Here is a 20703-nt window from a genome sequence, read left to right on the forward strand (position 1 = left end):
TCGTTTGAAAATTAACTGAAAGTGCACTGACATGATTCACTAGTGATGGAATTAACTTGCAACGGAAATATATCTAATCTTAAATTTAATATTCTGAACAAGGTCAGAAACACTGCAGGTAAATTTGTCGGATCTGCTTAAGGTAAAGAATGCCAGGTATTTGTTCTGCAGAAATTATCTGGGGAGGCAACAGAGATGATTAGAAAAGTCTCTAGTCAAGGTATTAATAGGTCTGAAATATTTCCATTATTGCATGCCAATAACCTTTCACTAAGAAATATTTGCTTTAGACAAGACAAATTAATCTATCTCCCCATTTGACTTGTCTTTAAGCGGCTGTCTAAAGGCGCTAATGGCAAGGTGTTATAACAAAAATAAAGTGATGCTTGACTAAAAATTACTGTAACACTGACATATGTATGTACAGCCCAGCAAGACATGACGTAAATTTAAATCGTTGCTTCAAAAGCTCTCACTGGAGAGAGGATTTTAATCGAGATGTGTGAGACGTCTAAAACCAAGATACATAATGAAGAATTGTAATCTACACACATGCATCTCGAGGTATTCAATAGCAGCGGTAGAGCAATAGCTGTATCTGGAACAATTAAAACTGTGTTAACGTGGTTTATTAAAATGTTATGCCGTCACGCTCTCATGTTCCCCAACAAAAAGCGCTCGATATTAGCGACTTTCACAAATGTTCGTGATGAGTATATGATACAAATGGTGATAAAGCAAAATCTAGGGATTAAGGCTAAAATCCATAACTATAAATAAAACCCCTGAGCGTATCGGTATTGAACTTTTTTACACGATGATCGTTTGATCAATCATGAGTGCTTACAACACCCATATGCTGTGACAGCCAAAGTCATTTTGTGTGTGTCAGTAGGAGACTGCAGAGGGCTGAATGGGCTCAAGTGTGAAAAATAGAAAGACCGCATGAAGTGACAAGCGGTATGCAAGTTCATCACATCCTAATTGAAGCTTTGCAACCTGTCATACTTCGTCATGCACAATCATACAAATCGTTTCGACTTCTGTGTCGTTGACCTGAATTCGCATATAGCTTCAACCTCCACATCGTGGACCGATAACTTTCTTAGTTCTATGATCTAATAATGTGCAGTGCGCCGTACTGGCAACCTCTACATATTTTAGCTCCTCAATTTTGTTCTATTCCGTCATCTCTAACGACGTACAAGCTTTTCTGTGCCCAGTGTGGTCTTCGTGAACACTCAGTGTCTCAGTGGTTCTCGGTGGAAATTTCAAGTGGCCTACTTTTGCTGTTTTTGTATGACTTTTCTTGTAAGTCTGTTGCTTGCAAGTGTCTCTACACCCACATCAAGCACCAACACTCTATTGTTCCTGGACTTGTCTTCATATGGTAATCATGATTATGCAGTGCAGCAGAAATCTTCTACACATGATTGGGAAGCAACCATCCAATGAGAAGTTACCAGCTGCTGTCTGGAAAGTTATCAAGTCATGTAGTCTGCATACCAGACCATTGACTCACAGAGGGAATAGAGCAGGTGTTCGCAAGAATCTTTTTTGCAGACCTGTCAACTCAAGAATTCTTACACCACCATTACAAAGCCAAAACTCTGCACTCCCGTACATACTGAAAACAAATGCATAAGTGCAGTGGTGGACATTTTTAAACGTCTACTTTGTGTGCGCACAAGGAATCCATCAACCTCATCACTGTGAATAGAGAATCTGTAACATTAAAAGCCCGGAACATTCAGCTTACTCTATGGAATGCATGCTCTGTAGATAAGAAGTTACAATCTGTCTGCACTTCTATCATACAAAACAAGACTGACGTATTCGTATTGATTGAAACCTCGTTCAAGGAAACTGATAATACCATAGCAGCACGGTTTTCATTACCACTTACTGGTTATAACATATATCAGGTACCACGTTCAAAACAGAAAGATGGAGGTACAGCTGTCATAACTAAATGTAATTTAACGTTAACAACATAATCTTTTGAAGTCATCGATGGTAACACCATCACTTCATCAGCTGTGATTCGACTAATTGTTATTTATCGACCACCGAAGGGGAATATCAACAACTTCCTGTGTGAATTCGCAAGTGTTGTTCACTCACAAGGGAGGCTGTTTGTTGTCGGGGATCCATGTCGACAACCACAGATTCTGGAGAGTTCATCGATCTGTTCGAACCTATGGGGTTGGTTCAACAGGTGATTGGTCCAACAAATTTTAAGGGTCACACTTTTGATTTTGTTATCACCAGGGAAGGTGATCCATGTGTTACCAATGTCGAATCGGACCGGCCTACCATCAGACCATGCCGCTCTTCACTTAAATACTTCTTTTACAAAGCCACGCCCTTTGAAAGTCATAAGGTCTTCTAGGAAACTTACAAACATCAAAATTAGTGAATTTCAACAGAAGGTTGCATTATCACTACACTCGATGCTTTCTGATATGGAAAGTTCCCAGACCGGTCTTGTGAACGCATACGACAGTGTTTTAACTTCGGTAGTAAAGGGAAAGCAACTCCACACGTCGTTCATATTTGGGTTGTTTGCGTTTTACGTATGATAATGTTTATAATATAAGTGTATATCATGTTTGGCTGTTTTACGTAAAATGTCGCTTAGCCTTGGCGAGACGTCCCTGACTATCTACAAAGGTCGTCGATACAACAAAGAGAATATTCTCGACATCAAGACACACACAAAGCCAACAGATACATTCCAATTCTTACAAAGAAACTCATGCCATCCGGTAGCAACATTCAAAGGCCTGATCAAAGATGAAACATTACGATACATCAGAACATGTAACAACGAAACCGATTTTACACAGAAAGTCACACAATTTAGTGAAAAATTACAAGACCGACAATATAAAAAAAATGAAATCGAACGCATTATCAGAGAGGCAGATCATAAAAGCAGAAAAACACTGCTTGAACAACAAAAAGAAAGAAATAACGCCACCAACAATACAATAGTCTTCATAACAACAAATAGCCCGTACATGGAAACGACAAAAATCAAGCAAGCCCTGACAGAAAACTGGCGTGAACTTGAAAAAGACGAAACGCTAAAAAAAATGTTCCAAAACAAACCAATAATTGCATATAGAAGGAACAGAAATATAAGCGACACACTTATAAGCGCCAGACTTCAAAAAAACTACAATAGCTCACACAAACTCAGGTTTACAAGAACCTACACAAACACAACGAGATCAAACAGTAGATATTTCAGCTTCCTTATTTGAACAACAAACTTAAGTGGAACAACATATTACAAAATAAAAACAATCAACAATTCAACACGTCTCACCGAACAAAAGAAAATTTTAAGCGACTGATGAAGAAAGCTCTGTTTTCGAAACGTAGCGCCAAAGGATCGTAGTGTCACATTAATCTCTCCGCTCCAGTGCGGATTAACACAAGACACGTAGATTACGGGTACGTCTCGCCATGGCTAAGCAACATTTTACATAAAACAGCCAAACATGATATACACTTATATTATACACAATATCATACATAAAACGCAAACAACCCAAATATGAACGATGTGTGGAGTTGCTTTCCCTTTACTACCTACTACTAATGCACCGGTAGTCAACAAGGTATTCTTGAATAAAGTTCGCGCTCCATGGTTCAATTAAGGATTGATTAAAACACGACAAGTTCTTCGTCTATTGGAAAGGCAGTGGAGAAAATCAGGTCTCATTGTACATGAACAAATCTTTAAATCATTCCGGACCAAATACACTGCAAGTCTTCGTGATGTGCGTGCATCCTATTACCATGACCGAATCGTCGGAGCTGATACAAAATGCCTTTTTCGGATCATTGATAACATCACAGGCACGAAAGGCGCACTTGCTTCAGTCTTACCGGACTTGGATCCCACTACTTTACCAGATATCTTTGCAGATTTCTTTCGTAATAAGATTGTTAAGATACGTGAGAACTTGTCCTTTGTCCAACCATCTGACCCCGATTCGCTTTCAAGCTTCAGCCTGAGTTCTTTTGACTTTAGTTCCGTTGACAGTATCAAAGGTCTTATCAGTAATTTACCTGCAAAATCATCTAAGCACAATCCCATACCTACAATGTTGTTGAAACAGTGTCTGTATCAAGTAGCTCTTGTCATTACACGTATAATTAATCGTTCTTTTGTCACAGGTCACTTTCCCCAGTCATGTAAATCCGCAATTGTTCGACCACTGTTAAGAAACTAGGTCTTGATAAGAATACCTTGAAAAACTACAGACCAATTTCCAATTTAACTTCAATTTCTAAGCTCATTCAGCTCATTGAAAAGGCAGCTTTACTCCAATTTCATTCATACTTATGTGGTAACAATCTGTATACCAAACGTTGTTATTTTTAAAGAAATAAATATTATATTATTATTATTAAAGGTATTAAAGGAATCGTTAACGAAGATATGCGACTCCGTCTGGTATTCACGTTCCTGGTGGTTTTATCAGGTATATTACGTTCCTTTGGTCCTTTCTCAATTTTCCAAACGCATCGTAATACGTTGTTTTGTAAAATATTGCAATTTGTCTCTGTACACAGAAGGTAGAGTGATACTTTGAGGTTCACATCGTAAAGTGTTTCCGACAGAGAACTTCTCATAATAATGTAAGCTTAGGCCAAAAAAATATTATGCTGTTCCGATAACACGCCCTACCCTATTTTTTACCTGCCGACCCTTGACTTTCTTGAGCTACCTAAACGTGGAAGTAAAAAAAAGAAAGAAAAATCCCCATAAAATCATGCGTTCATTACCTCGCGTTTAATTTTTCCTTGAATAAGGATGTCTTCTATGTTTTTATTGTTTTATATGCTATGATACGTTTTTCTGGAAAAATTTGGCCGGTGTTTGATTGCCCTGGACCCTTGAAAAATGCATATTTAAAAATAAAACTATTGGGAAAAAATCGTTTTGCCTACCTACCTACCCTATTTTTAAAAACCATGTTATCAGAACTGCACAATTAATTTTTTTGGCCTTAGAGACAGGATTCTAGCAAATTTGAGTGATTTCTTGACCTAAGAAATAAACCTCTTGAACGAGACTGTGCTTTAAAAGTCAAGGGGCATGTGTACCAACAGTAGCCAGACCAACCATTTCACACCTGATTATGTGCACTCTTGTTGTCATTGTAAAGCTATTCTGACTGTTATAACCCCCCCCACGTGCAAGTTTGTAAACACGCTTGTTTATTTACAAAAACACGGGTTGTTTATTGGATAGCAAACATTGTCTACACTTCTGTATTGTCATTGTCATTGTTGTCTAGCAACAGAGTTTGGTTGCTAGGGGGTTTTCTCATGGGAGATATCTAGATAGTGCCCCGGTGCCCCAATCCGGGGCATTATCTAGATACTGCCCTCCCCGGGGTAAGATTTGCATTAAATAATCATAATAATAACAAGGCAGTATTGCTGAAGGTATGAGTACTTGGGCCGTGATAGAGTAATTTTGAGGACAATATATACTACTATTCAAATATTGTCTTGAATTTCCTCCTGTCAATTAGGCATTTGATTAACTGGTTATTAAGCGAAGCAATGGCATGACAACGGCAAAATATGTCTGGCAACTTTTGTGGAGTTTGAGGCAGGGGTTCTTTATTTATTGTGGAAATTGCTTAAACTCCTTAAATATTCAAATTACAGCAAATTTCTTTTGTTCTCGATGGTAGATGTCTAATATTTAGATGGGCATATTTAGATTTCTACCCTATAGTTATCCCTATATACCAAAAATCGGACATCCAGCTCTATTGGCTTGCTCAGAATTAGATATGCGCATAATTAATGAGGTACAATATGTGGTGTCATAAGGTGTCCCATCATACCAAATATGAAAGGTTTAACACTTGTGGTTACTGAGTTGTGGACAAATATGTATATTTGAGGTAAAAAGGTCATTGAGGTCACGTGACGTTTTGTCAAACAAATTATATTGTTAACTTATCCCTATATACCAAAATCAGACCTCTAGCTCTATGGCTCGCTCAAATTAGACATGCGCATAATTAATGGCTACAATATGTGGCGTCATAAGGTGTCTCATCATACCAAATATGAAAGGTTTAGCACTGTGGTTACTGAGTTATGGACAATAATGTATATTTGAGGTCAAAGGTCACATGATATTTTGTCAAAATGTCTGAGATATCTTCGTAAACCGATGGACTAACTGATGGACTCACGGACGGATATGACCCGATCTATAAGCCCCCTGGACTTTATCCGTGGGACAAAAAACTGTGTCACTGCATCCTTTAGGCAATATGAATACGATGAGAAACTAAATTTTTATTTTTCTTGGCCTTATACATGGGAGTCTATGGAAAACTGCCTTATACATGGGAGTCTATGGAGGTGTAAACTAAAAAGTCCTCTAACACGGCCAAATTCGATTGCATTGTGAAACAAATCGACGTGCATCTGTATGGGGTTGGGTACTATTTTTGTGCAAAGTTTGAAAGAAATTGACCAGGGCATGTCTGAGATATCGGCGTGAACGGACGGACAGACGGACTGACATGACCAAACCTATAACTCCCCAAGACTTCGTCCGTGGGCACTAAAAACAACGCAACAGTTATTACAGCTACACCGGTGGTAGGTTCATATCCAGAGCCCCGTACGGTCTGCCGCCGTCGCTTGAAAACAATCTCATAAACCTGGCCATATGGGCAACTTTGTATGGGCAGCTGGATGCTTGACTTCCCGTAGAAGGCGAGCTGTCACGTTTAAGCTCAGGATTATTTGTCGATCAAATTTCAGTAAATTTACCTTACCTAGATGAAATTTTGTCTATAGGCTGAAATTTCGCCGAAGTTTGACAAAATTGCATCGATTTTTCAGGTTCATATCCGACATTTTTGAGTTTTGAGTGCAGACAGAAATAAGTTTTGAGGCAACATGGCTGCGACCCCATGTTGACCCCTAGCCCTGCGTACGATGCTATGTGCTACAGCTAACACACAGCATCGTACGCAGGGCTAGCGAGAGAGTTGCCGACATCGACGGTTATTTACGAGAAGTGAATAAAAGACTGTCATTTTTGGAAGCGATCGAGAAGCTGAGGTAGGCTGGAATACGACTTGGGCCCAAGAACGCTGAATTTCGGCAGTAATTTGGCTTTTTACATCAAGTACCAAAATGGATTTGAAGTCACCGACCCTATACATACGGGTCTTTGCAGGGCTGTGCTGAGCGGGGCGATTAGCTGTAGCGGAACACACAGCATCGTACATAGGGCTAGTTGACCCCAAGTGAAAATGTGTTCGCGATCAAATCTTCCTATATTTTTTTCGGAATTTTCGACAAAATCATTGCTTCTTAAATCTTTTGTAAAATATAAAATACTAAAATAAAAATGCGATGTGCCATGTCTCCAGATTTCTAAAATATCGTTCATTGACCGTTCGACGGAATACTCATTTCGCAAACTTGTGACGCAGTTGAAATTCAATACTGACCGCCAAATAATCTTAATGAGACGAGATCATTCTAGACATCCCCCAAATTATCCAACGATTCGCGTTATAGAGTTCAGCTCGCTTAGAGTATCATAACATTCTTCGGTCTTTGTTTAGATCGACCCTAATCTCTCCCATTTAGGAAATAAATACACAAGCTACCTTGACGAAACTTCGTGCACCATCCAGGACCAAACGCACTACAAATCTGTCTTGAAGTCATCATCTCCTTACATGGTAATCGGCATACCGTATTTTTAGCAAAGGAGACACAGAATACGTCGGAGTATTCAGTTTCAAAACGTATTACATTGTGTGATGTTGTCAAAAAAAGTAATGTTACTGCAGTGGTATAAATTACAAAACACAAAAGTTCAAATCAGTTTATTTTGGACTGGCTTTACCCAACATTTCATATTGTTTCTTATGCCAGATTTGACCACGTGCTTACTGGCGACCCTTTACATGCAAATTTTGTGTCAAATGGTGTGTTCTCCTGGAAAAACAAACGTACGATTTCTATATGAAGGAGGCGAAATTTGCCCTCAAAACTCGAAACCACCCCTTTATGGGGTGTACCTAGCTATTTTGAACGAGCTTCTCGAATCTACAGCTCTATTTCGAAATGATGGTCTGGTTTTCTCAGCTCAAGGATAAGTGTTCTCCATCGCTGTGGGCATTACTATTCTCAACTGGGGTACAGTTTCCAGTCGTAATGTTTTTCATTGTGTCCAGGATATAAAACCTTTCCTTTTCACACTTTTACTTTGATTAACACTAGTCCACATCTTGTCAGCGATTAAACATGTTTCAAGTTTAAATGTTAAATTCTGGTCTCGAGCCCTCCTGTTCGACCAAACTGAAATTACCCCTCCCACTTTGGCTTGTCCAGTGGGTGTAGCAAGGGTCGTGCCATCGCCTAGGAAACGGAGGGTGCATTAATTGTTGCATTTCGATGCACATTTTGATTATATTCAGAAGATTTTGTGGCAAAAACTCAGATAGAGAAGCATTAATATTCACATCTCACTTATTCAAGACTGGCTGAGAGCAGCACTTCCATTCAGTTAACATCATTACGCCATTTATTATGCCAAGAAAGATGAAGCCAAGACATTTTGCCCTCCCTGGTCTCAGCCAGAAATGGTTATACCTTACAGAGTTTTTTCCCACGGAATGAAAACAAATGTACTTGGGCTGAGGCCCAAGTACAATAATAATAATTTATTCATTTATAAAGCTACTAAATCCACACAAATAGTGTGATCAGAGACGCTGGGTAAAATACAATCAATATTATAAAATGTTGCAAGAATTGAAAACAAAACAATAAAAAAATATCAATACAATGGATGAGTTCAGTTACGAGCAGAATTAAAAGGAAGTGTTTTAAGACTTGATTTAAAACTTGGCAGGCTTGGGGAGCGGCAATACTGAAGGCACGGTCCCCATATTTCTTTGTGGGCGACCTGCTTTGACATAGTTTAAAATGGTCAGCGGACCTTAGATTACGGGTTGGGACGTACAAATTAACCATGCTAGAAAGATAACTTGGATCGAGTGGATGGATACATTTATAGGTGAAGATAAGAATCTTAAATCCAATACGTTCAGAAACAGGCAGCCAATACAACTGAAACAAAATCGGGGTGATATGCTCAGTGACTCTTGAGCGAGTTACAATTCTGGCAGCTATATTCTGAATACGTTGGATGAAATTAATTGAGTATTTCGGAAGACCCTAAAGAAGCAAATTACATGAATCAATGCGAGATGTAACAAAAGCGTGAATCAACTGTTCCGTGTCTGATCTAGAAAGATATTTGCGAAAATTTGCAATGCGTCGTTAGTGAAAAATAGCTGAGCGGCAGATATTGTTGACGTGAGGGTACATCGTAAGACCAGAATCCAGGATAACTCCAAGACTTTTTGCCTGACTTTGAGCAGGAATCAATGTGTCACCGGCCTGTATCCCCTGTATTCTATCATCCGAAGCATTACTGGAAGATGCAGAGAAAGTTACAAATTCAGTTTTTTCATCATTCAAACAAAGGAAATTTGCAGACCTCCAAGACCTAACTTGTGAAATACAAAGTTCAAGATTGCTGGCTGTCACAGAAGCTTCATTGATCTAAAAAGACATATATAATGATGAATCATCTGCACAAAAACTATACAGGCAACCATGACTTGCAACTAATTTCCACAAAGGAGATGTATATACATAAAAATGGCTACTCTATTACATAAAATGCCCCTCGAGAACAAAGGAAGTTGACGTGACGTGTGTCCGCAGTGTTGTAAGTGAGGAGACAGTACATACAGCATTGTATCTCTATTATACATACACTTCACAGAAGCATTAATGCATTAATTTCGTTGATTGACACGCCATTCTGGTCTTCCTCACTCAGGTTTACTTTCTCGACAATTCGATGGTTGTCCAGTGACAAAAAAACGCCCAGATGTCACGGGCCTTTGGTTTCACCGATTCTTTGCTGGAATACGATGGACTATCACGTTTCTTCGTTCCTGTTGGAAACCCGGGGAATTTAAACCCCAAAGACATAACGGGAAAGACAGTAGGCAAGTTATGTACTTCGAGGGACTGAAATTTTAATTGTACCTTTCTTGTCTGCTGCTCCTGTGGAATAGTTTTGATAAATGAAGTTTTCATCGTCTCAATTTTGTAAAATCGAAAATATGAATTTGTTTTTACAGTTAACACGAACAATATTGGAACTAATTCGGGATAATTGGATTTTCATATTTTTCAAATTTCTCAAAAGTGTTAGATGTCGTACAGCTGAATGTTGCAATGTTGCAAATTACTCATAAAAACAAGTGTGTAATATAAGAAGGAAAACAGTTGAGATTACATTTGTAGATAAAATCGACATTACTTTACCATCCAATTTTCCCAAATTAGTTCCAATCGTGTTCACGGGGAACGATGACCAATTATAATGTTCATATCAGTATATTTCGATGTAATTTCTTTAATCTTAAAATATGAATGGAAACCATTTCTATTTTACTAATGATTATGACAGAAAAGGGGGTTTAAAATAAAATTTTCCTTTTCGATGATTTCAGCAAAAGTTTTAAATTCTCCGTTTCGAGGCGCGTACTGCCTCAAGTGAACTTTCTCTTAAACAAAACACCCTTTACCTTTGAAGACTCTTCAAAAATCACCTTTAGAAATTCTTGATATCAACAGAAGTTCGGTGCAGACTTAACGCATGGTGGTGATTGACAATGTTGTGGCGTAGGAAAATCTCTCTGAAATAGTCACGTTGGTAAATAGCCGAAGATCCTCTCATTATTCAAATTGTATGTCCATCATGTGACATGTCATACTATTTTTACTGTCATTTTATAATATTCACTTCTCATGCTAATTTTCCCCTCTAACTACGATGTGCTGTTCTTTCTTGTTATCTACGCCATATACCACAACTTTTTTCTGCCCAAACAGAGCAATCTCTAGCGATCGAAATCATGTAATCCAGTTATTCCCTCTAACTGTACTTTGTCTTTTCTACTGAAAATTACGACAACTGTAATATTGCGATTAAAATGCAATATTTGAACATTTGAAATTATGTTAAACGAAACGTCGGGTCGCGAAAGCTTACTCTCTTCCCAATGACCCGACGGGGCTGATTCAGCAGTCCACAAGCATTATAGTGGTATACAATTCAAACTGTCAGTAAATTCAATTCAAAGTAAGTAAAGTTATCTAACGTACAACGATTCAATATGGTCTTATCAGGCAAACCTTAAAGGGCATATACTTGTAACTTTGATAATTTTTTCCTGCTATTTTCGTTTGGTATAACAAGTTCTTGGTCTACTCTAAAAAGCAGGTAATTAAAGTCAATATCTTCCATGGTATGATTTGCGAAAAAGCCATAGAGAATGTATAAAACAGTCCAAAACTGACAACCACTATAAGTCATATACACACAAAAGCCAACTGTTGTATGCGCAACCGATGATTTTGTCGAGAATCTACAACACGTCTGAGTTTCTGTCTCGAGCTCAATATCCAAGCACAGACAAATAGAAACAGACTCGCAACGCGTATTGTTCAAGGCGTGAAGCGGTTACGTAGGTCATCCATGTTCGCCTCGCCTCAGGTATAGCTCTCGCCTCGCTTTTCCGAAGAGTGCCGACCATGCACCCTTCGGTAGTTTCCGGATTTTCGCCAATTTTTAAGCGAAAGTATGTTCGGCAAAGTTTGTGTTATTGTTGTCATGTGGTGCTGAGTGGAATCGGCGTGCTGGCGAAAACGGGAAAGTTTTGAACTTCGGGAAAGTGAGTTTTACCATTTTAGAAATTCCTCTCACATTTTTATGAATATATAATGAGTGTGTTTCAACCAGATTTGAAAATCTTCTATCGATACTGTCTGGTTTTACTCAATGGTTTATGGTCAGTCATATCGTCTATTAAAAGTTGGTCATTGAAGGACGTGTTTATGAAACTGCGGGCGTGTTATGTTTTGATTGGCGTGAAGCAGTGTTTCTGCTCTGAGAGCTCACAAAGTAAGTATGGTTGCTACGCGACTGGCAGCACGATGCCATCTCGTCGTACTTTTTGCATAATCTCGTGCAATTATCAACCACGAACAAAGGTCTCAAAAAATCTAACACCTGTGAAGCTCATTTTAATATGAAAAGGCCATAGTCTACCGAGGCGACCATGGAACAAAAGCCATGCCGCGTTTCCAGTCTGTTTCTTCTATTTGTCTGAGATCCAAGTTTGTATGCGTTGGATATCTGGCCATACAAAACATGGCGCGTTAGCATTGCAGAATCATATGATCTAAATGTAGTCCTCAACACATTGATGATCTATAGAATCTACAGTTTAGTATAGTAGCAATAGTTTACTTGAAGGATGAAGAGAATGTATATTTGGGGTAAAAATCTCAATTTTTGGTATTAATGATAAAAATTAATTTAAGTCAAAAACTTGACACACTTCTCTAAAATGTAATATTTCATTTGAAAGAAGAGTATATGTAGAAAAAAAAGACTATTTTATTTTGCATTATCTATCCTAATTTTATAATGGCATGGGTTGAAAGACTACCACTCAAAAAAGGTGATTAAAAACACAATTAGCAAAATTTAAATGCCCCTTATTCAAAATGTAAGAATTAGCATTTAACAAACATCATGAGAAAATTTCAGCAACTTTCACCCACCCTGAGTAGAGTTAAATTCTTTGGAAATCTTGACATTGGGAGAAAAGAGAAGCCAGGAAATTGGGTGATTTGAAGACATTTGCATAAATTAACTCTTCTTTATCATGCAACTTACGACTGCTTGACAAGCTAAAAAGTGAACCCAACCAATCTTTTAATCTTGCAATCTTTGGTTAACAAATTAATTAAAATTGAATATTTTCAATAGTATATATGTTTCAATGGTAGAATATAAGCAAAATATGCTGTGTTGGGTGCAGCGCCCCCCTTAAACAATCATTAACAACCAAGAAGACATTTAGTATTTATCCATTTTACAAACTGAGCATTGTAAAGAATTAATCAAAAAAAGTTGATAAAACTACAACCCTTGAACCCCAACTTGTTCAAACAATTCAACAATGTTATGTAGGTCATTTCCCCACACTCATCATGACCTGAGTTCAATTAGTCTAGAACATTCTCAAGGTCACTGCCCTTGATGACCTCACAACCTTGAATTCAATTAGTCATGTTTGGAATGTTCTGGAAAGTTGATTAGTTGTGTAAGAGAGATAATTTTAGAACAGTAATTAGCATGTCAATAAAAGTTCTAGATTGTTCTTATATGCCTTTATAAAAGGGACGTGCACAGCTTCCAGTCAGACTTTTGGGATCGTGTCTCTTGTGTGTTACTAAACTCCAGCAGTAGTCATTCTCAGACTTTTCAAGACCTTCACTGCCAACGCTGGATTTATACTGTGGACTTTGTGCAGCTTCAAGCCTGCAAGCCAAAGGACTGTTCATTCATCCAACTGACTGTTACAACTCTGAGACTGGAGCTTTGCCGTCCCAGCTGAGATAAGTAGTCTGTACACTTTTAAAGCTTGTACTCTGTCCCTGACTTAGCAATTAGTTTTGTTTTCGTAATAAATTTTGTTTAAACGTAAAACTGCTGAGTTCACCCTTTTGTTCGTTTTCTCTGCACGTAACAAATTGGGGGCTTGTCCGGGATACGAATATTTTGAGCCGTTTGACAACATTTTGCCTACCTTTTCAAAACTACTGTATACTGTGAACTCAGCGAAATTCAATCATGGCGGAATTCAAGCCAGACGAATTTATGGATGACCTTGATCAGGACACATTTAATTCCCTCAGAAAAGACAACCTCATAGCACTGGCAAATTTCCTTAAAGTAGATGTCAAAAGATCTATGCGCAAGCGAGAGATACAGTTCAAGATTGCAAAACATTTAGTTGATTCAGGCCATTTTGAGGAGTCTGCCCTAAAAGATTATGAACCTGAGTCTTCCTTTGAACTCAGAAAATTAGAGTTAGAAATACAGGCAGATTTGGCACGTGAAAAGTTAGCAATGGAAGAAAGACAGAAAGAAAAAGAATTACAAATGAAAGAAAAAGAATTGCAAATGAAAGAAAAAGAAAGGCAGGAAGATTAGAAATGGAAGAAAGACAGAGAGAAAAAGAATTGCGATTAGAAGAACAGCGATTGCAGGTAGAAATAAAACGTTTAGAGCTTGGACAGTCAGGAAAATTCTTCCCTTCAGACAAGTTTGACATCACTAAGCATTTCAGGTTAGTTCCCCCTTTCCAAGAAAAGGATGTTGATAAATATTTCCTTCATTTTGAGAAAATTGCTCAGAGTCTGAATTGGCCTAAGGAGTCCTGGTCTATGCTTTTGCAGAGTGCTTTGGTGGGTAAAGCCAGAGAAATTTACATTCAGTTGTCAGTAGAGCAGGCTTCAGATTATGATTCTGTGAAGGAATTAATTCTCAAGGGCTATGAGTTGGTGCCTGAAGCTTACCGTCAGAAATTTAGGGATTGTGAGAAGGTGAAGGATCAAACTTATGTTGAATTTGCTCGAACAAAAGAACAACTGTTTGATCGTTGGTGTTCTTCTGAAAAGGTCATCAGAATTATGACAAATTACGACAGCTTGTTTTGATTGAGGAATTTAAAGGTGCATCCGGAGTGACATCAAGACGTTTATCAATGAACAAAAGGCAGATACATTGGAGGTTGCTGCACGTTTGGCCGATGATTATTCATTGACCCACAAATCTTCATTTCCCAGCAAACCATCCCAGTCCTTTTCCTACAGAAACAATGCAGGTAAATTTAACTCCTCCTTTTCATCCAAGAATTTCTCAAAGGACAGTAGAAAATCAAATGACAACAGTTCACAAAATTCAAGTAACACTCCCACATCATCAGATCCCAAGTCTCAATCTCCTTCTGACAAACAGTTCGGTACACTTTCTTGTAATTATTGCAAGAAAGACGGCCATTTAATGTCAGATTGTTTCAAATTGAAAAGAACGTGAAGGTCAAAGTAGTCAAAGTGGATCTAAGCCCACCGGCTTTATTTCTTCATCAACTCAATTAGAGTCTAATAATGTGTGCAACACATTTTCTGAGGTTAAATCCTCTTATCCCCAATTAATGAGGTCAAGGTCAATTCTTCTCAAGATAGCATTATGGGTATTTTCGAACCATTTATTCATAATGGTTTTATATCACTTTCCAGTGATATTTCTTCCGCTACACCTGTCAAAATTTTAAGAGATACTGGGGCTTCCTAGTCGCTTTTGTTGGCAGATACCCTGCCGTTTTCTGAAAAGTCATTTTCAGGTTCTAAAGTTCTTATTAAGGGGGTAGATTGTCATGACTACATTCCTGTTCCTCTCCATAATGTCTATTTGTCTTCGGACTTTGTTTCTGGACCTGTGACTTTAGGTATTAGGCCTTTTTTGCCTTTTGAAGGGATTCACCTTCTTCTTGGAAACGACCTTGCTGGGGACAAGGTCATTACTAATCCACTTGTGACTGATAATCCTAGTTTAGATCAAAATCCAGAGCCAATAGAGGAAGACATTCCCGGCCTTTTCCCTTCCTGTGCAATTACTCGAGCCATGTCAAAGAAAACTTCCGAGAATCAAAATACTCTCAAAAATAATGTCACAGATGTTGACTTAAATGACACCTTTCTCAGTCAGGTGTTTGACACGGATCATTCCGTTATCCCTCGTGGATTTGAAACTTCCAGTAAAACTTCTGCTGACCAATGTCAGACATTTTCTAGATCAAATATCATTGCTGAACAACACAAAAACCCAGATATTTTGTCTGTGTTTGACAGGGTAGATGATGATGGTGAAACTTCAGATAGCCCTGTTTCCTATTATACAAAATGTGGTATTCTCATGCGTAAATGGAGACTTCCAGATGTTTTGGTTGATGATGATCGGGCTATTAAACATCAAATTGTGGTTCCAAAGCCCTACCGTGCTGAAATATTGCGCCTGGCCCATGAAACGCCCTGGGCTGGTCACTTAGGAGTCAGGAAAACTTATCATAAAATTCTCAGTCACTTTTATTGGCCTAATCTCAGGCAGGACGTAGCACATTTCTGTAAAACTTGTCACACATGTCAAATGGTAGAAAGCCGAATCAGACCATTCCAAAGGCCCCTTTACAGCCAATTCCTGCATTTCAAGAACCATTTAGTAGGATTCTAATAGACTGTGTTGGGCCCCTACCAAAAACAAGATCAGGAAATGAGTACATGTTGACAATTATGTGCATCAACTCGGTTCCCAGAAGCCATACCACTGAGAAACATAAAGACAAAGACTATAGTGAGAGCTTTAGTCAAATTTTTCACTTTATTTGGCCTCCCTAAATGTGTCCAGTCCGATCAAGGCTCCAACTTTATGTCTGGAATTTTCAACAAGTAATGGATCAGCTAGGCATTAAACAGTATAGGTCATCCGCCTATCATCCAGAAAGTCAGGGTGCCCTTGAGCGATTTCATCAAACTTTGAAAAACATGATTAGGACCTACTGTTTTGACACAGAGAAGCAGTGGGATGAAGGAATTCATTTTCTGCTCTTTGCTGTTAGAGAGTCAATTCAAGAGTCTCTTGGTTTTAGCCCATTTGAGCTTGTATTTGGACATACAGTCCGTGGCCCACTTAAGCTCGTTAAAGAGAAATTCCTATCAGACGATGATGATTGTCTGAATATTTTGCAATATGTGTCAGATTTTCGTACAAAACTCTCTAAAGCATGTGAATTAGCCAGAGAAAATCTTGAGTCATCTCAGCAGTCAATGAAACCAAATATGATAAAAACACCTCAAAACGGAAGTTTGAACCAGGTCAAAAAGTTCTTGTTCTACTTCCAATTCCTGGCAAACCACTCCATGCTCGTTACTTTGGGCCATACCTAATTGATAAGAAATTGAGTGATTTAAATTACATCATAATAACACCTGACAGGCGAAAACAAACAGCTATGTCACATAAATATGCTTAAGCCATATTTGGATAGGGATAATCCTACTAAAACAAAGCCTGTCAGTACAGTCAGTTCTGGCCATTATGAAGATAGTGATACTGAAACTGACTTGAGTGAAAATACTCTAAACTCAAAGCTGGGCTCGGTCAAGCTTCAGAACTCAGAAATCCTGGAGAAGCTGGAGTCTACAAAGTTGGCACACCTCCAGCCAGAACAACAACAACAGTGAAAGAACTGCTCCACGAATATAAACACCTGTTCAAGATGTTCCAACGAGGACAAACGTCATCTATCACGACGTTGATGTTGGGGACAGTAAGCCTGTAAAACAACATCCATACAGACTGAATCCAACAAAAGCAAAATATCTCCAGGAAGAAGTCAAATACCTGCTGGACAATGACTTTATTGAACCCAGTAAAAGTAACTGGAGTTCGCCGTGTATACTTGTTCCCAAATCAGATCACAGTTATCGTATGTGCACGGACTTTAGGAAGGTCAACACTTTAACAAAGACAGACACTTTCCCAATCCCGAGGATTGATGACTGCATCGACGAGTGGGAAAAGCCAAGTATGTGACGAAATTTGACCTACTGAAGGGATTTTGGCAAGTCCCTCTGACGGATCGTGCTCGTGAAATATCCGCCTTTGTTACACCAGACGGATTGTTCCAGTACAAGGTGATGCCATTCGGAATGAAGAACTCTCCGGCAACGTTCCAACGGATGATCAACGACGTCATATCCGGGCTAGACGGGTGTGCAGCCTACGTTGACGACGTCGTCCTGTATAGTGACACCTGGGAGGAACACATCAAGCTCATGCGGAAGTTCTTTGAGAGACTGAGCAAAGCAATGTTGACTGTCAACCTTGCCAAATCTGAGTTTGGTTGGGCAAGGGTAACTTACCTCGGACATACTGTAGGACAGGGTGAGGTAAAACCTGTTGATGCTAAATCAGTGCCATTTCAAGTTTTCCCATACCAAACTGCAAACGACAACTGATGCGCTTTCCGGTATGGCTGGTTACTACAGAAAATTCTGTCCAAATTTCTCCACAATTACTGAGCCTTTGACTAACTTACTTAAAAAGAAAGTAAAGTTTGTTTGGTCAGAGCAATGCCAACAGGCATTTGATACACTTAAAGCCATACTTCAAAGTGCTCCAGTGTTGTCTGCACCAGATTTCACTTTGCCATTCAAATTAGCTGTGGATGCTAGTGATACGGCTGCTGGTGCTGTTTTATTGCAAGAGGATAGTCATGGTGTAGATCATCCTGTTTGCTATTTTTCACGCAAATTTAACAAATCCCAGAGAAACTACTCTACAATTGAAAAAGAGTGTTTATCTTTGATATTAGCTTTACAGCATTTTGAAGTTTATGTTACTTCTTCAAATCAGCCAATAGTGGTTTATATTGATCACAACCCTCTTGTTTTTCTGCAGAAATTCAAAGGCAAAAATCAGAGATTGCTAAGATGGAGTTTAATGTTACAGGAGTTTAATCTTGACATTAGACATATCAAAGGCAGAGACAATTTAATTGCAGACTGTCTCTCTCGTATTTAGAACTTATTGTTGTTCACACTTTTAAGATTACATTTGTAAAAGAAAGATTTTTCATTGAAAAATTTTCTTTTTTGAAGAGGGGGTGTGTTATGTAGGTCATTTCCCCCACACTCATCATGACCTGAGTTCAATTAGTCTAGAACATTCTCAAGGTCACTGCCCTTAATGACCTCACAACCTTGAATTCAATTAGTCATGTTTGGAATGTTCTGGAAAGTTGATTAGTTGTGTAAGAGAGATAATTTTAGAACAGTAATTAGCATGTCAATAAAAGTTCTAGATTGTTCTTATATGCCTTTATAAAAGGGACGTGCACAGCTTCCAGTCAGACTTTTGGGATCGTGTCTCTTGTGTGTTACTAAACTCCAGCAGTAGTCATTCTCAAGACTTTTCAAGACCTTCACTGCCAACGCTGGATTTATACTGTGGACTTTGTGCAGCTTCAAGCCTGCAAGCCAAAGGACTGTTCATTCATCCAACTGACTGTTACAACTCTGAGACTGGAGCTTTGCCGTCCCAGCTGAGATAAGTAGTCTGTACACTTTTAAAGCTTGTACTCTGTCCCTGACTTAGCAATTAGTTTTGTTTTCGTAATAAATTTTGTTTAAACGTAAAACTGCTGAGTTCACCCTTTTGTTCGTTTTCTCTGCACGTAACAACAAGATGATGAAGCTGGTTTGGGCTATTTGTCGACTAACTCACGATGGATCTTAGAGGTACGATTTGACAAGACCGAATAGCTTCTAAATGTAAACAGAACTAAAAAAATCAAGTTCTATACGAGTTCAAGAATGTAGGCCAATGGATAATATCATTGCTCTGCCTGTTTGACTGATTCCTTTCTCTGAATGCTGCACAAATTCGCACAGTCCATATGAATATACAAGTTAGTCACTGCATTGTGTTTGATCTCCCTGCTCGTCTCCTATGCTCTCTCTCGGAGCCAAACTCTCAGAAATGACGCAAGGATGTACCAGGTTTGCAAAGGATGCACTACGTGATAATACAAAACATCCACTTTACCTTCATAATTAGTTAATTTGTGCAACTCGACAATTTTCGTATTTGGCAAGCACAGTGTTAAAAGGTTTGCAAAGATCAGAGAAAACAAAAGAGGCGTTTTTCAAAGCCCCGTCGAACATTTATCTTGTTGTTGTCTTTGGCAGATGTCATTCTTGAATTTGAGGTTGTGATATCACAGTTTTCCCGCTAAAAGTGATGATGGCATATCACTGCACGTTGATCTTGTATTGCATTTAGTCTATTGAATGGTCTGATCATAGTCTGTATAGTTGATATTCAAAGCAATGAATAGTAAAAAAGGGCGTTGTTCCTTCATAATTTAACCGAACTTACTGGTCCCTGTTAAAATAGGACCCTGGCCAAACGGATTTCAGATTATGAGTGAATTTTGGCTTTCAAAAAATCGAGCGAAACAATGCTATTCGCTGCGGTAACAGAATCTTACCTATGACACTGACAGAAATCGCGATCAGTTTTTTTACGTTGCCTATTTCAGCTTCAATTTCATATTCATTCACATCGACTGACGAATTTCAGATATTTCAAATGTTGCCTAAATGCCTCCATACTGACACAGTAGTAACTCTGGTACAACATATAACTCCCTTTACAGGGTTCGTGCTTGCAACAGGTGCGGATTACGCCCTCAGTAAACTGCACAAAGAACATCTCCCAACACATGGCCTCAAAAACGAAACTGCAGCGACCTTAGCAAGTCTAGCTGTCTTCTTCGTGCCATGTTTTCAGAACGAGTACCTGTTGCAACGGCTCGCGCAATGCTACCAAGATATGATGTAAATTCTGTAAGATTTACAGTTTTGACGACAAGGCGTTTTCGTTGTCTTCAGGCTGTGTACAGTGTCGCTTTCCAGACCTCGCTCGCTTCGCTGACGCTCGGTCCCTCTATCACTGTGGCTGACGCATTGAACATCAAAGTAAAGTGCTCCGCTGGCGGTAGGAACGGACATGTCGTAGAGCGAAGCGACTCGATGCTAAGTCACACATGGCCCTCAACAAACCTTCACCTGATAAATAGAGGCTGAACTCGAGAATTGCCATGCCCTCCTAGTGACCTGTGAACA

General features: G+C 38.8%; 1 long non-coding RNA gene across 1 annotated transcript; it reads left to right on the forward strand.

The window, feature by feature from the left end:
* Positions 1 to 1146: 1146 nt before the first annotated feature.
* On the forward strand, positions 1147 to 10075 carry LOC139119781 (uncharacterized). Its single transcript, XR_011548991.1, has 3 exons — positions 1147 to 1538; positions 4431 to 4499; positions 9929 to 10075. It is a non-coding gene; the product is annotated as an uncharacterized lncRNA (long non-coding RNA).
* Positions 10076 to 20703: the final 10628 nt, after the last annotated feature.

This window comes from Ptychodera flava, chromosome 20 (assembly GCF_041260155.1).
Source record: "Ptychodera flava strain L36383 chromosome 20, AS_Pfla_20210202, whole genome shotgun sequence".
Taxonomy (NCBI): Eukaryota; Metazoa; Hemichordata; class Enteropneusta; family Ptychoderidae; genus Ptychodera; species Ptychodera flava.